This window comes from Brassica napus, unplaced genomic scaffold (genome assembly GCF_020379485.1).
Source record: "Brassica napus cultivar Da-Ae unplaced genomic scaffold, Da-Ae ScsIHWf_521;HRSCAF=783, whole genome shotgun sequence".
Lineage (NCBI taxonomy): Eukaryota > Viridiplantae > Streptophyta > Magnoliopsida > Brassicales > Brassicaceae > Brassica > Brassica napus.
Window position 1 is genome coordinate 265,848 of NW_026016590.1, and position 5,727 is coordinate 271,574.

The 5,727-nt window shown below is 44.8% G+C and overlaps 1 non-coding gene and 1 pseudogene across 1 annotated transcript; both read right to left on the reverse strand.

Moving 5' to 3' along the window:
- Positions 1 to 2,578, reverse strand: part of LOC125604322 — a 5,620-nt pseudogene extending 3,042 nt beyond the window's left edge.
- Positions 2,579 to 2,769: 191 nt separating this feature from the next.
- LOC125604333 lies at positions 2,770 to 2,925 on the reverse strand. The gene has a single exon (XR_007336134.1). It is a non-coding gene; the product is annotated as a 5.8S ribosomal RNA (ribosomal RNA).
- Between the last annotated feature and the right edge of the window lie 2,802 nt (positions 2,926 to 5,727).

Here is a 5,727-nt window from a genome sequence, read left to right on the forward strand (position 1 = left end):
AAGGTGTGGAGCTTTGCTAGTCCCATCCTGTCCTTTCAGCCTTGTTCAAGAGCAACTCAAGTCTTGTCCAAGCCAGTTTCAAGACTGTTCTTTAGGTGAGTCTAGACAGAAGATGAGATAGATCATGAATGAGTACATGATTGACTTTAAATTGTAGTATCTCATAGTAAAATCTTTGAATCCTTAAAGAAGTGTATGGTGTTTACTAAGTGTAAACACTTACACTTGAGGATTAATCGAAAGGTTAAAGTGAGGTTAATCATAAGCATAGTACTTGTTCTTAAGTACTAATCTTAATTATGAAATAAGCATGGTTTTGATTATGGATTAATCTTGGTTTAATTAAAAATTAATCTTGGTTTAATTGAGAATTAATCTGAGTTTAATTAAGGAGTAATCATGATTAATTAAGTACTAATCTTAGATTAATTAAAGATTAATATGAGATTAAGGATTAATCTAGAGTTAATTATGATTAATTAAGGATTAATTATGGATTAATTTTGGAATAATTATGGAAGTAAAATCATGTGAAGTCTTGTTATATTCACTATCCCTAAAGCCCCCGCATTACCATGACTTGGTCCTGCGAACGGAACAAGGTCATGAAGACACGATGATGGGGTAGCTCCCTGGAGACCGTGTACAGCATGACGATGCAGTGTCGGATTGTTCATATCAGACATTCGACAATGATGGTGATGCTAACTCACTAGTCTCGGTTAGCCTTAGTGGTTTCTCGGGTCTAGTATATATATTGTATTATATGAGTATGGTAACGGGCGGGTGTTGTGGAAATGATGTTTAAAATAAGAATTCACAATGATGATCGATATTAAAGTATGGTACTAGTACTTGCATGATCATGTATATACATTTGATAACTGTTTGGTTTATTATTGATTGTGTTGTGATTCTAGATTCACTGAGTAAATTAGTTGCTCATGACTCATTCGTGTGTGCAGGTAACCCTTAGGCGGGAGACACTTTACTTTTTGGACGGAAGGAACGGCCAACCAGCGGTAGTATTTTGTTGTCCTTTTAACGTACCTTTTGATGTATATTTACTTAAAACGTTGTTGGGCAATAGGCCATACGATAAAACTATAACACATTGTAAGATGTTTAAAGTAAATAAATAATGTATAAAAGATGTTTATAAATCACGAGTTCTCATATGATATTAGTCCTTGTCCGGGACGAACTAACTATCGAATATTGCTTTATCGGGTTGAAAAGCCTAGAGTAATATCCGATAGGAGCTTCTGTGTTCTTTGGTTGTTGGTCTAAGGCGATCGAATTTATTTCGAGAACCTCGGGTCGACCATCAGGGAACATCAACCGTGTCAGTTCCAGTTATCTATGATCGGGGGTGTCACAGTCCTGCTGTCTTAATCCACCAACACCCTTTGTGGGTTCTAGGTTAGCTCGTAGTTGGTCACCAAAAATAGCCCACTTGGAGCTCTCGATTCCGTGGGATGGCTCAACAAAGCAGCCACCCCGTCCTACCTATTTAAAGTTTGAGAATAGGTCGTGGACATTGCGTCTCCGATGCCTCTAATCATTGGCTTTACCCGATAGAACTTGTTTCCGAGCTCCAGCTATCCTGAGGGAAACTTCAGAAGAAACCAGCTACTAGATTGTTCGATTAGTCTTTCACCCCTATACCCAAGTCAGACGAACAATTTGCACGTCAGTATCGCTGTGGGCCTCCACCAGAGTTTCCTCTGGCTTCGCCCCGCTCAGTCATAGTTCACCATCTCTCGGGTCCTGACAGGCATGCTCACACTCGAACCCTTCTCAGAAGATCAAGGTCGGTCGGCTGTGCACCCTTGAGGGATCCAGCCAATCAGCTTCCTTGTGCTTTACGGGCTTACTCACCCGTTGACTCGCACACATATCAGACTCCTTGGTCCGTGTTTCAAGACGGGTCGAATGGGGAGCCCACAGGCCGACGCCCTGAGCACGCAGATGTCAAGGCACGCCGTGAGGCGTGTGCTGCAGACCACGATTAAGGCAGCGACGTCTCTGCGGGAGTAACAAAAGCACGAGCTTAGGTCACCACCTTAATCTGCGTCGGTCCACGGCCCGAATCGACCGGCAGACCGGATTGCTCCGTTCCGCATCGGACCGGGACGAATCGCCGGCCCCATCCGCTTCCCTCCCGACAACTACAAGCACTCTTTGACTCTCTTTTCAAAGTCCTATTCATCTTTACCTTGCGGTACTTGTTCGCTATCGGTCTCTCACCCACATTTAGCCTTGGACGGAATTTACCGCCCGATTGGGGCTGCATTCCCAAACAACCCGACTCGTAGACAGCGCCTGATGTGGTGCGACAGGGTCCGGGCTCGACGGGGCTCTCACCCTCTCTGGCGCCCCTTTCAAGGGAACTTGGGCCCAGTCCGTCGCTGAGGACGCTTCTCCACACTACAATTCGAACGCCAAAGACGTCCGATTTTCAAGCTGGGCTCTTCCCGGTTCGCTCGCCGTTACTAAGGGAATCCTTGTTAGTCTCTTTTCCTCCGCTTATTGATATGCTTAAACTCATCGGGTGATCCCGCCTGACCTGGGGTCATGTTGAAGACTTTGGGTCATCAAGAGCTTTTGGACCGGAATGTCTGACTATATGACGAGAATTGAATTCACCACCGCATTTCAAGACGCTCCTGGCGTCCTTAGCTCGGATTTTGGCCAACCGCGTGCGGTAACACACGGGAGATCAGCTTTCGTCCCATATCCTCGAGAGGATGGGGGGACGACGATTTGTGACACCTAGGCAGACGTGCCCTCGGCCAGAAGGCTTGGGGCGCAACTTGCGTTCAAAGACTCGATGGTTCATGCGATTCTGCAATTCACACCAAGTATCGCATTTTGCTAGGTTCTTCATCGATGCGAGAGCCGAGATATCCATTGTCGAGAGTCGTTTTAGACTTTACATTGCAGCACTGCTTCCGAACAAATACAGTCCCTGGGTTGGCAAAAGCAGGCTGTTTAGTGATATCCGGAAGCTATGCGTACGATCCAACCAAAACAGAAGTCTTGGGTGTCATGTCCCTGGTCCGAGATAGGATCGTTGGGACGACCCATGGTGCAGGGAGACACACCAGTCAGGTCATTAGACCAGTAGACAAGCGTATCATGGCTCAGACATAGGGTTAAGGGCATCAAAGTGTTGAGACTTAACCAGGGTGAAGAAAGAATGGGTTTAATAGAGCTGGACGAGTGATGTGGGAGCTGTATGGGACAGCGGCCGAGCTTGGGCAGCTCAGGGAAGCTCAATGGGAGCTCAGTCAGTATGCATCAGTTCGTGGAGCTAGAAGAACTAGCTCACTCAGCTGGGACCAGCTAGCAGTCAGCTCGACTCAGCCGGGCCGAGTGTTCATGTCCGGGATGGTTGGGGCGGTTACAAGGACGGTTATGGTGGTTCGGTTAGATGGTGCGGCCACGGTATGGACGGTCAGTTAAAGGGCTTGGCCTTGGCTTCAGGATAGAGAACCGACAGGGACAGGAGCAGTTGGAGCCAGTTGAGTACCGGTTGGGGGCAGGTATTACCGAACGGTTGCAAGGGAGAGAGAGACACCTTTTCGGTTACAACTCCCACCTCTTCGGCCCCATGGCAGTTCCAACTCCCTTTCCCTATAAATACAGAGCCCTGGATCCAGAATTTGACACAGAATTCTTAAGGGAAACCTCAGCCAAAATCGTGAGAGACAAACCCCAAAAAGAGAAGAGAGAACCGGTGATCCAAGGGGAGAACCGGCGAGAGGCTTGGCTGTTCCAGGAGAAACCGGATCGTGCAAAGCAAGGCCTGAGGAGATGGATACCAGACACAAAGACAGAGAGAAGGACAAAGGGAAGGAGATGGCGCCTGGGGAGAGAATGCCTAAGGTCAGTGTAATAACCCTCACGAGCCAGTTAATTTTTGGTCGAGAAAAACTCCGCTCGACCAGTTTGGAGTTGGTCGATCAGATTTAAAAATAAAGTCGACCCGGTGAATTAATACCTCGACGGGACTGTCTTGTGGTCGAAAGGCCTCTCATTGATAGTTCTGGTCGAGTGTTAATTATTATTGTCGATTTTTATTCATGATGGGCGAGTTTATTCAGAGCAGGACGAGATTCGAATGATGAAAAATATTTAGTCGAAACAGTCCGGAAAATATCGACAAAACTCTTAAAATTATTTCTGAACAGTCACATGCTTTGCACCTTCTAGCCTACTTGCTTCCTCAGTAATTAGGTCACATGACCTGCACCTACTTGCTTGCCTGCTTGCTCATTAATTCAGTCACATGATTGTCACCAGCTGCTTGCAGCTTTCTTCTAGGGAGGGAAAGGACAGCAGCTTGCTGTTGGAAGTGCTGAAGCTGCTCTCCACATGTCTTTTCTCAGCCTTGCTTTGTGCTGAGTGAAACCCTCACCTGAAGCAAATTCTTATGTTATAAAACACCATCTTCTCTCCTCTGGACGTTCATAACCTGCAAGAAAAACCAGAGAAAAATTCAGAGAGAAAGAGAGAAAGAAGAGAGAAAAATTTGTGAGAAAAACTAGTTGAAAAATTCAGAAAACAATTCAGAGAAGAGAATTGAGCATGGACAAACCTTTCTCACCATCCTGTGACTTTATCCAGTGTGTTCTGGTGTCCAAGAGTTTAGAATCACCCATGTTCTTCAGCCTTTGATTTTGATCGGTAAGATGGTTGTGGATCAGTTTCTGTGAGAAGTTTTGTTGGTTTGCCTACACTGGAGATAAATTCTGAATAATTCCAACCATGGATTCTTGTGGTGTTGATCAGGTTAATTCGTGGTTAGCTTGAAGAGAGACAACCAGTCAAGTTTAATTAGTTGAGTAAAACCGGTAAGCTTCAGCTTCTTGATTCAGCCATGTTTTGATGAGAACCAATTGCTGTATGTTGGTTAACCGTCAGGATCAGTTGTCTAATGTCTTGTTCTCTTCAGTCTTTGTTGGTTTATGATTTAATCAGTCTCATAGAACCAGTAGACGAACTGATAAGAATTATGGGAATTAAACTGAACTGATTTGATCTTGTTTAGAACTGAATTGAGCTGAGTATGTTCTGATCTGATCTGAGCGGAGCTGTCTATGGTCTGAAATTGTCTTGAACTGATGTCGTCTGAGTATAACCGAGTTAAGCTGCTGGGAACTGATTAGAACCGGAGTTAGCTGAGCATGAACTAAGCTGATATGAACCGAGTTAAATTGTTAAAGCTTGAACCGAGCTGAACATGGAATCAATATGTCTTGAACCGAACTGATATGAGAGAACTGAACTGAAATGTTAACTGAGTTGAGTTTCTTCTTGAACCAGACTAGTGAACCTTATGTTCCAACTGTTATGTTTTGAATTCAGATGGCCAAGGAGAGTATTCGGATCAGCCGGATCCTTGTGATGGTTCTGAACCGAGAGTGATCCAGAAGTGAAGTGTGATTAGCTTGAGCTCGAGTCTGGTCTTCCTTAGCCAATCTCATGGATTTAAAGGTGAGTCTAGATAGATGAGTGATGAGTAGTGAATAAATATTTCTTGATTGAACGTTGTGGGAACCGAAATTCGCACTGTCGATTCCCGTTTAAATAAGGAAATTAGGAAAACCCTTATTTCCCAGAGGTCCCGGATCTCTGCGAGAGCCAACGACAAATGATCGAATATATGCGGAAAATCATGAAAAGATAACAAACGAGTTTAGAGAAAACAGTAGATCTTAT